This window comes from Melozone crissalis, unplaced genomic scaffold, assembly GCF_028551555.1.
Source record: "Melozone crissalis strain CALT ecotype California unplaced genomic scaffold, PUWL_Pcris_2 ptg000014l_1, whole genome shotgun sequence".
NCBI lineage: Eukaryota > Metazoa > Chordata > Aves > Passeriformes > Passerellidae > Melozone > Melozone crissalis.
The window spans coordinates 3,440,125-3,455,401 of NW_026535792.1; the positions used below are offsets into that span (position 1 = coordinate 3,440,125).

The following is a 15,277-nucleotide window of genomic DNA, read 5'->3' on the forward strand; positions in this document are numbered from 1 at the left end:
CACTTTTGCCCAAATAAAGGAAAACCTACTGATATACAAATAAAGATCAACTCACATTTACATCTGAGACTAAATCTGAAACTAACACAAAGTAACCTTGAAGAAGGTAAAGTTCTACTTCCTGAAGTGACACAATCCAATCACAGCCACCAAAGCTGCTTCACATTACTTGCATGGGCACACAGAAGCAAAAATAAGTTTGTCTTAAAGAAGGACTTCAGGTATATATTAAATAAAATAATTAGAGTAAGAAGAGAAAAAGAAGGAAAAAATCCCACGTTTCATTACGAACTTCAAATAGAACATAATGTCAGCTTGCAATAAAGGCAAGAAAAATTATATTTGTCTTGTCCAAATAACAGCCTATTTGTTTCAAAGTAAACGATTCCAAATTTTCTGGATTTATTCCCTTCCCCAAAACCCGTGAAAACAGCACACTAATTACTGACAGACAACAGAACCACATGCAGAAACATACCCTCACAACTGCACATCTTCAGGAGCTCATCTGAATTTGTTGTCAAGATTGCTTTCAGTTTCACAGATTGTTGAGAGAGATGTAACTTTAAAGCAAGGAAACTGTATTTGACCTATTTAAAAAGATTCTTTCAAGGGTTCAGTGGAAACACATTATATCTGTGCAAAACTGCACAAGGTCTGGAAGCCTCCTGGCAGAACAGGTTAGGAAAAACTGTGTCAGAATCATACTCCTCCATTTAATTTCCTTTTATTTCCCTCTGACTCTGTTTTCTTGAAACTTCCATTTCACCACCATGGTTACAGGTTCCATCTGACAGTCCCCGTCTCCTCACGGCTCATTTACTGCAATGCACACAAAGGAACGAGTGTCCTGACGTCAGATCATTTGCATGAAAACACAGATCTGCAGAGATGCATCTTACACAAGCCTTGGCTATGCCTTACTAAATAGCACAGAGCCATTTGTACTGAACCAAGATTAATAGGTCTTTTGCTAGTCTTAAAGGAGCCTGTGCAGATATTTTTGTAGATATGGCCCCTCAGACTGATCACAGCTGAACTGCACAGTTGCTGGTTATTCTGACATTTTGCACACTCACATCAGCAGAATATAAAAATTCCCATTCACAGCAGCACGGAGATGAGTCCCACACGTGTTGGCTGTTGCACACCAACAAGGCAGATAACACAGAGTATCTCATTTTTCCACACTACTAATAATGGACAAATGTCAGTGTCCTCTCTCCCTGCCCCACAGCAATGAGTAGAAGTAGCTGGGGAAAAAAAAGGAGTCAAAGAGTGTCCTCACCCAAGTAATTTATCTAAAGGTTAAAGGGCTGTGTGGAACACAGCCAAACATGATCCTCAGACTCCATTTCACTGTCCAGAAGTGAGAAAGAAGAACATTTTCTTCTTCAGAATTTCAAAGAGATGCAAACCATATAAAGTAAGTACACGACTGCAAACACCTTTCTTTTCTGAAACCCATACCAATGACACAAAATATGTTCACTCAGATATGACTGCACTGACACACATTGAGGTCCATGGGATGTCATCTCTGTGCTCTAGACATTCCACCAGCCCTGCTCCAAAACTCACTGCTACCACCTGGAAGCTAAATTTGAAAATTAAAATTCTCAGCAAAGGGATTTTTACATACCTTTATGTCTGCACTTAACAGAGGCACACTCAGATCCTTGCTGGGGTTTTTGCAGAGGTGTGCAAAACCAGTCCCAAAGCAGTTTCCTGCAGCCACATTTCTATAGCCCTGTCACCATATATTGCTGTAAGTAATGTCAGATGTAATTGTTAAACAATCACACAGCTCCCCTTCCAAAACAAGGGTACATGCTGTCATTTATCTCTCCCTACTTGCTGCACCACAATCTTAGGAAATAAATCTTTTTTCCATCCTGAGTTTAGCAGCCATTCTTCTCCATCCAAACAGAGCCTCTCAGTAAATGAGAGTGGTCTCACAGCTTCAAGGTCCTCTGCCACCAAGTGATACACAAGCATTGTTATAAAACAATAATATAACCCTTAGCCAAAATTACTTTTTTTTTTTTTAAGTGGGACAATGTAAAAAACAGGAAGCCATAAACAATTCTTTATTGATATTCTGGTTTTATGCATCATGAAATACTTGTTTCTTTCAGCTGGGAGGAATAATGCACATCTCTGGTACAAGACAATTTAAATAACTTGTACTTTTAAGATTTGTGGAATTTTGCAACCAAACATGGTCTCAGCTTCCACGCTAAAATCAAATCTATTTTTGAGCTCCTGGTTTGTAAGTAACAGAGCTTTTCAAATTATGTTTTGAAGGCATTAGAAAAGATCATGAAGTTTTTTCAAAAAATATCCCTGCTGAAGAACTGCACCTTCCAAGTGCTCCTTAAATCGACTGCTGCTGGAAAAGGCAACATCTTTTCTTTCTGCCATTTCCTCCATGCACTCAGCCCTGTCTAACATGAAGTGGAGGAACTCCATTTTCTTGCACACAGAACTACAGAAATCTGAACTGTATCAAAAATGAACTAAGATTCAAATGCCTGTTTTAAAACAAGTTTTATTACTCCTAGAATGCACTTTCAGGTTAGATTTTCCTGACCTGACGGGCCAGTTTTCCAGAACTATCAGCATCACCTATGACAGCACACGCACTTCCAGACAATGTGACAAATGTGGCCTTGTCCAGGACCAGGGGCAGCCAGGAACTCTGCTCTGGTTAGTTACTTTCAATTAAATGGCTTAAGATTTAATAATACTCAATACTCTGACTATACACTTTTTTTTGGCCTACTCTTCAGTCCAAAAAATCTCTATCACCCTATTCTGAGTATTTATAATTTATACTCCCTGGAACCAAAGCAGCCATTATCAAGCTATGTACATATTTACTACATCTTTTCAAGTAACACTAAATTCTATTTTATTATTCCCATCCATAACTTTGCTATTTTCTAAACTAATTTATCATTGCATTCTCAAAAATACATAAGAACATAGTTAGAAAATAAGATCTGGAAACTGCTGAGCTAACAGTGGAGAAAGACCACAGAAAGAGAACTAAACTTTCAATACTGGATTAAAATCCAATTTTAGATACAAGTAGAATATAAAATATTAAGTAATCACAAGAATTCTGCTGCCAGACTTCTACAAACAGATGAAGAAAATAACTGCATGACTGAATAGCTGTCTGGAAAACATGCTCCAGAGAGTTTCTCAAGAAACTTGCTCCTAATTTATCATGTAATTTGTTGAAAGAAGTGCCTTTTCCACGGTATACAAAAATAGCCACTAACAAAGATGATTCGGGACACTGTTAACAAAACAAACCCCAGCATGTAAAAGCTGAGGCCAAAAGGACTGATTTCCTGGTGAATGAACCACAGCTTTTACAACAACTATGTCAGTTTGATCACAATTTTAGAACTTTTGATCAGATAAATTCTCCCCTTTTTTTCCATTTACAGCTCTTGGAAAAGTAATGAACTAGATGCAGAAAGCTAAACTTAAGTTTGGATATGATTGCTCCATAACAGAAGAGGATTTGCAGGTATTTAATTAGTGCAAAACTGATGTTTGACAGCTTTCACAATGACAAGCTCAAAGTGCAACTCAAGGCATTTAAACCCAGCTTTTAACCCCATAGACATCTGTACATTATAAGCCACAGAAGGAAGGTTTCTTTCCTGAAGCAAAATACACATATAAAACACATTAAATGTTTTTCAAGATCAAAAGCATTTGCCTCATTCTTATCAGGAGTTTGTAATGGCTGTGGAACTTAACTACCATGTGGCCAAAACCTGGCACCGAGCCACGTTTGCGTTATTACAGCTCCTCTTGAGCTCAAACCAGGGGAGCCACCAGAGGAACCTTCCAAAATGCTGATAAGGACACGTCTGCCAGAGATGGCTTTAAATTACACACCCCTGCACCCACAACAAAAAGCTGCCACAGAACAGCACTCCTTTGTACAGGAGACAAAACCCTGTGAAATGGATTTTTTATATTTGTCTTGGGATGGGGATCACCAAACCCTTGCTGCTGTTCTCAGCAGGGAAATAAATTTCATGGTTTAAAAGCAGCCTAAGAATGACTGGGTAAGAGTCAGGTGAACAAAACACCTTCACACAGCACTGGTCATCAACTAAACAACAACTAATAGAGTGATCAATTAAAAGATTATCCTCATATTTTCCTTCATCTTACAATAAGACAGAATAAAATACTTACACAGTACTGTTCAGTTTCTTATTAATATATTTACCAACCAGAATGGAACTTTCTGGTTTTGCAACATCTTTATACTTCATTAATCTTCTTCAGGCTCACTGATGCATCTTTAGATAACACTTAACATACCGTTAAGTCATGGCTTTAAGAAAAAATATTATCATTGTGAAATCTCTTTGCAGAAGTCTTCATATTTCATCAGTTACAGCAGTGACACTCAAGCTTTAATTACTGCTACCTTGGCTCATTACTTCTCCCATCTCAATTTAACTTTATCAATAGATCAGAGAATACAGATAATCTTATTTTGCACAGCAACATGCATTTGGCAAAGGTGTAGCTCATTATCTCCGAGTTCTCACAATGGCTCTGCCCCACTTGTCACATCTCTGCTTATCTCCACGGCAATCAGCAGAGCACAGAGCACTGCCATCCCCAGAGCTGCTCACTGTACACACACAGGAGATGGTTCACAGTTCCTGGAACAGAATTCAGCTGCAAAGTCCTAAATTCACCTGGCCAGATTTCTGTGAAATTCTACATAAGCAGCATACTTTTTTTTTTCTTTTTGCCTATGTGGTCACTAATCTTCTTCCTCCCTTTGTAGATAATTAATTTAAAGGTTTGCTCTGTTCCTTTTTTTAACATGGTCATGCCAGGCTGAATTCAGTGGGTGGAGCATTTTAAACATAAGCAACAATATGTCCAACTAAACTTAAATTCAGGTTCCTGGCATGTCTATATAGAAATCCTTACCCACACAGAGCACTGATCTTCCTTTTGTCTCTGAGAACATAATTTAAGTAGATCATCCTTTCTGAGGAGTACTGAAGCTTTTTGTGTGCATGTTTTGGAGGGGGAAACACTATTTTACAACCATTTAGAATCTCAACCAGTAACCTACATGTAAAGAACTGATCCTTCATAAACCAAAGCTAGACAAAAATATCCATCTACACAAGTTCTGACTTATCATAACCACATCTCACACTAGACACTAGACTATTTTGCAGAAAAAATAAACACACAAAAGCACACCCAAAAAGCACAAACACAGTGCACTGTTTTACACACAGTTCAAAATTAAACAAGGTGCCAACTGAGCTAAATCAAGGAGCAACCTGACATAAGACTTGAAATGCATAGAAATTAAGACAGGCAGGAAAAAATACTCAGAACACAGCCCATACTGTGTGGCAATGTTATAAGATCTATTACTCTTATCCTTCAAATATTCTCTTTAAAATTGCATTCAAATTCTGCAGGCTGCACTTCACTTTCCTCATAGCAAATGCCAAAGCAGCAATTCTGCAGTCAGGTAAAGCAGTGTCTGGGCTCAGTATATTCAAACTGACTGGTGCATAACTGGTACAGTTGTCCCAAGGAAAGAGCAGATTTCTCCCTAGGAAAGGTGTAAATAAAAGGCATTTCTGTCTGTCTTCTACTTTCTTCTACTGGAAAAAAAAAAAAAAACCAGAACATAAATTAAGAGGTAATCTTATTTAACACATCACTTCCCTACTGTAGAAAACGGTACCAATTTGGTACTACAGTGGACTGATGTTTTGGATTTGCAGCAGGAGTTCTAGAACTCCATGACGTGTGAGCACTAACTAGTGAGTAAACTTCTAGTAATTCTTTGTTACCTTTTACGAAGAGGGAAACTGTCCCCTGTGCCTGCAAAGTACAAACTGTTGAGGTAATACAACAAACAGCCCCAGGACAGCAACTTCAACACATGTTCCTGAACAAACATTACAGCAATCAAAAATATTTACAGCTGACTCCAGGAATGTAATGGGATCCAAAGGCAGCCACAGCATTCCGTGGCTTTGCTTATACCTTACATCCTACAGAGAGCTTCCTCAAGTCAGCCTTCAAACCCAACAATGCCAGATCTCACTGAAGTTCTCAGCAAGGGACAAATGTGAGTAGATGAGAGAATGGAAAATAGAAGGATTATAAACAAGATTCTTCCTTGCACACTGTGCCCTTGCAAGATGGGTTCTGGCTTCCAAGTTGGCTTCAGTCAACAGTGGCTTGGTGACGCAGAGCGCTGCGCGCTCCTGCTCTGCACTTGGGAAACATCTTCCCAAGGTTTGGCTCACCCTCAGTTATCTGCCTCTTCCTGATGTTATAGATCAGCTTCTCCTCATGCTCTGCACAAGCCACAGGCTCCAAGCTTCTTGCACAACTCCCATCTGTGTTGGTTTTTTGCTAGGGTTTTTTTTACCTGCTGTGACAGGCAGTCTCCAGACCATTTCTCTCTCTTACCAACTACACATTTCCAGTCTTCCCAAGGATTCCATGTGACAGGCACCCCCCCTTTAAAGGAAATAGGACAGGAAACCCAAGAAGAAATACAAGAGAGAACACACATCAATGATCTATAAGAAGCTTTAAATCACTGAACAATTATCCAGAAAGCTTTCTTGATAATTTATTCGATGTCTGATTAAATGACAGCATGCAGTCATATTGTTGAAGTGCAACAATTATAAACCAGACAGACACGACAACATAATGCTTCAAGCAGCCTGCATGCCTCAGAAAGACACTCAGCAAACCATAAAGACGCCTACGTGTTTCTAACAAAGATTAGTGGCAAGTTTCTTACTCTGTGGCTGCCACAGCCTTTGTTCAAAAATCAATCTCTGCTTTTAAAATTCAGATACACCACCAGTTCAAACTTCTAAATAAAAATTATTAAAAGCTATACTAAGTATATACTATATATACTTAGTATTTCTAAGATATTAAAACCACATTTCAAAGTATGATTCCTGTCTCTGCACTGTTTTAAGCAAATAGTTCCATCACATTTAAATAAAATAAACCACAATTGGTGGTGGTGGGGGAGCTACAGCAGATCACAGAGCAGGTCCTCTCTAGACATGCATGGAGACAGTTTCTTTGTAATCTAAACATTTCAGAATCCAAGGCAGACAGGTAGCAAATAATAAAACAACATACAAGTGAGATGAATCCACTCAGCTACACCTCAGCTGTGATAATCTGCAAAAGGATTCCATACAGGCAGAACTTAGGCAGCATCAAGGAACTGAGGAAAATGCTGCTGGGCACCACAGGCAAGGAACTGCCTGACTCCCACGGCCTCTCCAATGTCAGCAGCCACTTTTAAAAGCAGCCAAGAATGAAATTCCTTACAGCCCAAAACATTTTATCGATCCAAGTACAAGTGCTCCATCCTAACACAGTTACTGCTCTCCATTTGGATGTCCATATTCTTAAAATCAATCAGGAGCTAAGACTGTCCTAATCAAGTACAGGTAAGTCATTAAAACCAGAAGTTTAGGATCCATACCCCAACACCTAAACTTATTGTGGTAAACTCCATTTTTACCAAGAATATTATTCAAAATATATTCTGCTTATTAACATTTTTCTTTTTTGGCAGGTGATGTCGGTAGTCTGGGCACTCTTATGTCATTAAGATTAACCCAGCCACCTGGATTCTCTTGCAAAAATGTCAATTTAACTGCACTGATAATAGAACACTGATTTGTCAGATCCTTCAAAACTATTGTGTCCTTAGCAAGGAACCAGCACACACAGTTAGTTAATATGGTTTAGTTGAGAAATTGAAATTCAGGCTGCTACAGTAACTCTGTTACTTGTTATTACCTGTAAGACAGGAGAAATAATTAGATTTTACCATTTGCTCTTTCTTGCCAATTGCTGCAAATGGAAAAATTAACTTGTTTGACCCTAAGTAACATCACTGGTTCACAGCAAAGCTATGTGATTCAAGTGTTAGATAGCAACATGTATTCAAATATCTGATTCAACAGCTTCTGCAGTGAAATATTCCATGACTATAAAAAGAAGTGAGAACTCTCATCCATTTGTTCCCATTATTGTATTAAACACAGAAATCCTCAAAACTTCAAAAATATCTCAATTTATTTTCTTGTCAACAAACATCTTACATGCAGAGGGCCGCTAAAAAGGTGAATTAGAACATTCAGCTGACAAAAGTTTAAGTGAAGGGCCAGAAAAACTTTAATCAAGGTCTCAACAAGAACCAGTTAAGTGGTTCACACAAACATATAAATTCCTTCTGATAAACTACTATATGAGTAATGTATTACATCACTGAGGAGCCTAACAAGAGTGAGGAATATTGAGAAAAGAAAGCCACAGAAGTTGGCTCTCAATGCATTTGAAAGGCAGCTGGGCTGTTTTCACAAGTGCATTAAGCAGTCAAGAATCTGCAGCAAAAGCTCAGACAGTTTCAGATTCAGACTTCCCTTACTGACAATCTCTTAGTTTAAACAAGTATATTCATTTCCCTTTGACATGAAACATCAGATGCAAATGTGAGCTGTTTGAAACTGGAAGAGAGACATCTTCATCTTCACCACTTGGTTGGCCAAGCAGTGTCTGATGCAACGACTGCCCAGACCTGCCAATGACCAGGCTCCACCAGGAGTCAGACTGTAACCACAGCTCTCCATCCAGACCCTCAGTTACACAGTAAAAATGAGAAAACAGAAACTGCCAGAAACATCAACCAGAAACCTGCCAGAAGAGAAGACTGCATGATCTCCTCCACTATTAGGTGGAGATCTCAGCATTTAATTAAGGAATCACTGATTTAAACCTGCTTGGAACACAGACACACTGCAGTATTTCCACACAGTGCTGGGTCCCCTCCATCCATGTTGTGTTCTTCATCCCTGACAGAACCCGAGCTAAGAGCCCTTAGGAACCTTATTTGAATTGCAAAGCAAACACAAAGCAGTTAGTTGTGAATGACTTCTTGAAGGTGCACTGTGGTTAAGAGCAGTTGCATTCCACCATAAAACCTGGATGCTGCCTGCAGCCCTGGCAGCTCAAAGTGTGCAATGGGTAAGTTCACACACCTCAGTCAACCCATGAGCTGGGACAAGTGAGATCAAGCTGGCATTGAATTCCTCATGTGAAGTGACAAACTTATGTAGACACAGAAATTATTTTCATTTATCTACCAGTATCATCAGAGCACACATGAAAGCCATCTGCAATCTTTTCTGTTCCTTTCTCATAAGATAAGGAATTTTGTCTTTCTGAAAAACCCTATGTACTTCTTTATCTGGGGAAAAAACCCACTCAGATATTAGATATTAAATACATTTATTAAAGTGGATTCTGTATAGAATCAGATGCTAACTTAATTATTTTACATTATCTCATTTTACTCATTCTAGGTAACTAACCTGCGGACATGATTATATGGAGTTACATGAACAAAAAGTAAACCACAGCAAATTGACACAGTTTATACACAGCTTTCAAGAGCCTGCTGAGAAGCATTCCTGCACCTGCAAGAAACCCTAACTCCTCTTCAAAAAAACTTCATTGTTGAGTACTCTGGGCCTTCAGGACATTAAAGCATTTCTCTCTCACATGCTGACTGGAAGCCTTGCAGCAGCTGAAGCAATAAATATTGACAGCAAGCTGGCAAACAGCAGATAGCAGTGCTCTGCTCTCCAATTTCACCTGCCTCAGCAAAGACCCAGCCTGCAAGGGACAGCACACCCAGGGCCTCTTCAGCTCCATTATTGCTGCTCTGGCCTGTATTGAGAATGTGCTTTCCCCTCCAATGCTGGTGTAGCTTTGAACATACCTGCTTTTCTATACCACCCTGAGAACCTGGATCTCCTCACTGCCACACAGATACACAGCAACAAAGTTTTAACTGGCTACAAATCATACTGAGAGAAACTTCCAGCACCCAGTCCCACCCTGTCCTGCTCTTTGGTGATGCTTTGCAAGTCTTGCACATGAGGCCACACATTGCTTAATAAAAACTGAACAGCCAACTCAGAGCAAACACTGCAACAACCATATGCCAAAATACAAGCTACTCCTGACAGCTCATGAGAATTGGAATTAGTGAAGTGGATTTTAATTAGGAAACTGTATTGATGACTGAGTTCTACTTTTCCCTCAATTCTCACCTCATATCCTCTACTCTGAGGCAGGATTATAGAAGCTGCAAGGAAATGCATTCAGACTTGCTTAAAGAAAACTGAAAACAAAACACTGTGACTACAAAATTCTGTCTTCCCACTGGGAGAAAGGGATCTTTCCAGCAATTCACTCCCTGCATTCAGACGAAATTACAGATTGCTAGTTGGTTTTTTAGCAGACTCCATCCTGCTGCCAAGTAAACAGATTTTTAAACTGAGATTTGAAACAAAGACTTCTTAGTGTAACCCAGAAGGGTGAGCACTGAGTTGGACCTAGCTCTCAAAACCTGATCTTATGATTTCATCTGGAGCTCATACACTTTTATCCCTGCACAGACACACCTATGATTATGGGCTATGTTTAGATTTGTAAGAATTCACCAACATCCAGCGTCATCATTTTCTCCAGCACACAGCTCTACGGAGGGAGGGGTGGAGACATTCTCCACACTATAAACATTTGCCTACTTTCAAAGGAAGATAGGAATCAAAACAAGCTTACCCTGTACTTCTAGCAGACACCACTCTTAACATGTTACATCAACCAACACTACTGGAGATTCTTCCTTCTAGCTTCTGGTAGGTTTCCTTCCTCTTTGTCTACCACTGAATGCACTTCATTTTGATGGTAATATCTGATTAACAACCTCAGCAAGCCTTTAGAGGTGGCAGGCACTCCCCTTTGTAAGCTTCACTTACCCAAAATAACACAAACCCTTTAGTATTCCACAACAGAAACAGCACCACATAAAATCTTAAGGCCACCATCACTGCCCAGTTCGGGAAGAGATCTGCACGTATGAACCAGATCCATGCACAGGAATAACAGCATTTAAAGCAGCACTGAGCTTTGGTTTAAACAGAGTAAACCAAGAGTTCTGCTCTCACACCCTGCTGCTGCCAAATCATTCCATCTGCATTAGCTGCAAGATGTCAGCTTGGGCATGGAAAGGAAGAATTATTTAGTGCATTTAGTGAATGCTCTGATTCAAAAATCTCCTTTCAGTCAAACAGGTGCTCCTGCCTAGGTGGAACAGAAGCCACAATATTCCTGAAGAGGATGGTAGCATCCCCTTAAAATTCCCATACAGATGAGGGATGCTCTTAACACTCAGTGCTTTGTTCTTTTTCAATTAGTCCAGTTCCTTCAGGGAAAATGCTCACCATGCACAGCTGGGAGAAAGGCAGTAAAGGGAAGAGCAGGTTCTCAAAAGCAGAAGTGTGGAGGATAGCAGCAGAAAGAGTTAACAATAAGTTTGCTGTGACATTTTATCTAATTTGATAGCACAGAACAAAGACACAGACCTGGAGTTTTCAATTTAGTAGATTCAAACAGGCATTAAGAAGAAACTGATTTTCATTCACTTTCGAGGATTTCACCTTAAGGGAAGGTCTTTCAAGGATGCACATAGTATTCCTTGGCCTTCTGAAAATTAAATCAATTAAGCACAAGACTCAGTTCTTGTAAAAAAATTATTTAGACCATCCATGAGGAAAGGAAAAGTATATCATGAAACCAAAGAAATATCTGTCAATAACACTGACTAACCCACGAGAAAGATGCTGGAGTTTTTACCAGAGGTCTGAGTTTGCACTGATGGCTCTGCAGTGTCTCAGATCCAGGTTGCCATGGAAAAAGAAAAAGGGAACTCCAAAGGGACCTCGTTGTTTTCATAGGGCATTAACTCAGGAGCACCAACCACAGCTTCCAACACAGCTACACCCTCCAGGGCCAGAAACAGCACATTGCTAAGGTACACAATGGATGCTTTATGGAATAAATTTCAATTCTCTACTATGCTTAAGACATTTTAATGCCACTTTATTATGTGCACCCTTAAAGTACACAAAATCTACTGTGCTTCCTTGCAATTCTTCTGCAAATGTAGTATCTACCAAAACTACAGAAATCCACAGAAAGTATCTTCAATCTTTGAAGGAGTTCACTGGTCCATAATGACAGTGCATCTGGAATACAATAAAAACTCAAAACCCAACAACCAATTATTCAGAAGAAAGTGCCTACACAGACTTCTCACCAGGAAGAGATGGAAAAGCTGATAGCTGGATAGCATGTTAGATCACAGCTGGGGAAGGTGCAACCCTTCACCCCTCTGCCTTCAGACAAGCCTCGCTGGCAGGACGTGGGGCCACCCAGCCTGGGAAGGGAAGGAGCTCCCAAAGCACTGAGAACCCACCTGAATCTTCCAGCTTAAGGAACACAACCACGCAGGCCTGAGACTAAGGAAATCCTTTAGCAATGTGTTGGTAGAAACACCATGTCCCACACTCAGTATTAAAGCTCCACTCTGCTGCCTGGATCCAGCCCAGGACATTTCTGCTCACCTGGGCCCACAGCTGCTGTGCAAGAGCCACAGGGAAAATGGGATTGTGCAACAAAACACGGGATGATGAGCAAATCACCTCACTCTGCTCAGCACAAGACATCAAAAACCCCTAAACTGTAAACCAACATCAACATCACACTTTCTGCAACAAATCAGCAGGGAAAACACCAAATTTTATTAGGATTTTGCATAAGCAAGATTATATTCCATTAAAGAGATTATCCACTTTTTAATGTTGTCTTGATAGAGGACTTATGTGTGCCACTCTTCCCTGTTTATCATCTCCCAAATGGTGTCCTGCTAAATCTGCAGAAGGCACATAAGTGACACTTTAGCTCTTAAGCACAGATGATACCAAGACAGTCTGACAATATCACAGCACTGCCAAAATTTACAATTGTGGGCTTTCTTAAAGATTAAGTACCTGAGGATCAGATTGCTATTTTCAAATTTCATTTAAAATTTAATCTTTGGTCATCATGGCAGCAGAAAACTGAACTGCAGCAGCCAAATAAAACACTCCAAAAATTATGGTGGATTAAAAAAAAATCTAATTATTTTGGAATTCTATCTATCTCTCTCACACTGATATGCAGAAATCTTGCTGCAGCATTCCAAATTCTGTGTTGGTTACATCCCAGTTATAAATTGAGTCTCTTTAAATAGTTTTATAACATTTTATTTAATGAACAGAACTCTGAAAACATTCAGAGAAACGTTAACTTTTGAGAGCTTCTCTGTTTTATTCACTTGTATAAGATCACATGGTTACTAGACACATGCATGCTAAATATATTACATGCTACCATGGCAGCAGGTCAGTTCTGCACAAGCTGCTTGTATTAAATTTCTCCTGTAAGTGACATTAGACTTCAGCTCTGCTCCAGCACATATAGGAAGAGGATTCACATTCCAAACTACCATCTGAAGGGGAAAACTATGCCAACACAGTACAAAGTATGCCTGTGCTACTTTAACCCATTTACTATTTTAACACACACACACGCAAGCCTTGCATTTATGTTATCTATATTATGAATTTTTCAGATTCAAGACTCCAAAGCTAATGGCTTTGTCATAGTTTTTTGCTATGAAAATTTAAGGAAAAGGTCACACAATTATAGTCTATAATATGTGACATGTTCAGATTGATGAAATTGCAAACACCAAGTATCATTAACTGGGTAGGCTATTCAACTACATTTGAAATTTTTTACTGGTTTATTAAACTGCCTGGATACACAGTAACTACTAGAACACATTTTAAATAAGCATCATTGCATATTGTTGTAACAATTTCAGAGCAGATGTTCTCCATAAAAGACAGTGATATATTAAAAAATCCCACATATTGTCTGTACATATATATTGACATGTCTAGAAATACACACACTGGCGTATAAAAAGCACAAACAAATCTGAGTTGTCAAAATTAATGGAGCACACCCTAAAAATATTTCATCATCCTCTGTTACAATGCTTTAATATGTCATACTACAAAAGGACACCACAGCAGAGAACGTCAGCATCATGGGGTAAGGAAGGCAAACTTCTAAAAGCAGCCTCTAGACCAACAGAGGATCATGTATTCCATGGCTTCAGATTGGTGCCTTGGAGAATGCAAAGACAAAAGGGGAACAGACTTGATCACAGGGTCAAGAGAGGTTATCTGTATTCTGCTGGAGGAATATGCATTAATCCTCTTCTTTCCCTAAGCACAGAGGAAAGCCTAACTCAAGCACTTATCAGGAAGGCTGTAATCACAACAAGCTGCAGCTGACGTTGGAGGCAGGGGGAATCATACAGACCTTGGGTAAATATTTAGGCAGCTAGCCCACATAAAAATCCTGGACTGTTGCTTCTCTAGTGCAACCATATCCACAGGGGGTAGGTGAAAGTTCTCACAGACCTACTTGAGCTGCAATTGCCTGTTTGCTGCAACCCAGAAGTACATCCTGACACTGCTCCTCCTAAACAGACATTTTGTGAGATGGTTCATACCTGATTGATCTTCCCCTTCCATTGGTGGGGACAGCTGGAGACCAGACAGAACTACCAGCAGGCACCAGCTTACCCACAACAGAGATCTGCTGTGGGCATACCAAGAGAACAGGGTATGAACCAAGGTAGAGGAATGCCTGGATTTTGAGCAGATGATATTTTAAAGTAACTCATTATTCAGTCCTCCCTTAATTACTCTGCAGAGCACACCAGCATTTATCAAATAATACACTGTCACAAAGATACAGAATACCACATTTTTACAGAAGGAAATTATTATAACACTTAATTTTATTCACCCAAAGGTTAAGCACCAAACTGTAAAATGTCTGCAGTATGGTCCTGATATATTGACCAGGCTTCATTTTGACATTAGAACTTCTGCTGTAAGAGACCATGCTGGAGGCACAAAATCATTTCTAATATAGCATGCACTTATTTTTTAGCAGGAGAAACACTTCTATTAGGTGCACAGAGAATATGCATTCATGTAGTGTCACACATCAGCACATGACTGAGAGCCTTTATCCGGTCAAACAGCGTCACATGGACCAAGAGCTCACACAGAGCAGAGCTCTGCCTGCAGCTCCAGCACGGAATCTGGGCCATCCCTGCACTCCGGGTTTCTGTGCAGCTGCTGGCAAGAGCTCCCCGCCCCCCGACCCAGGGGAGCACCGAAGCTGTCGCTGCCAAGAGCAAAGAAAAAAATCCTCCTCAAGAAGCATT

At 39.8% G+C, this 15,277-nt stretch overlaps 1 protein-coding gene across 6 annotated transcripts in view; it reads right to left on the reverse strand.

The window, feature by feature from the left end:
- Positions 1–15,277, reverse strand: part of MEF2A (myocyte enhancer factor 2A) — a 78,477-nt gene that overhangs the window by 47,504 nt on the left and 15,696 nt on the right. The window contains exon 1 of one of the 6 annotated variants that reach the window (XM_054273130.1): positions 479–816. The exons of the other annotated variants lie outside the window; for them this stretch is intronic. The gene's annotated coding sequence lies outside the window, so the exon portion shown is untranslated. Of the gene's footprint in view, positions 1–478; positions 817–15,277 lie in introns of those variants that run through there. 6 annotated transcript variants of the gene reach the window in all.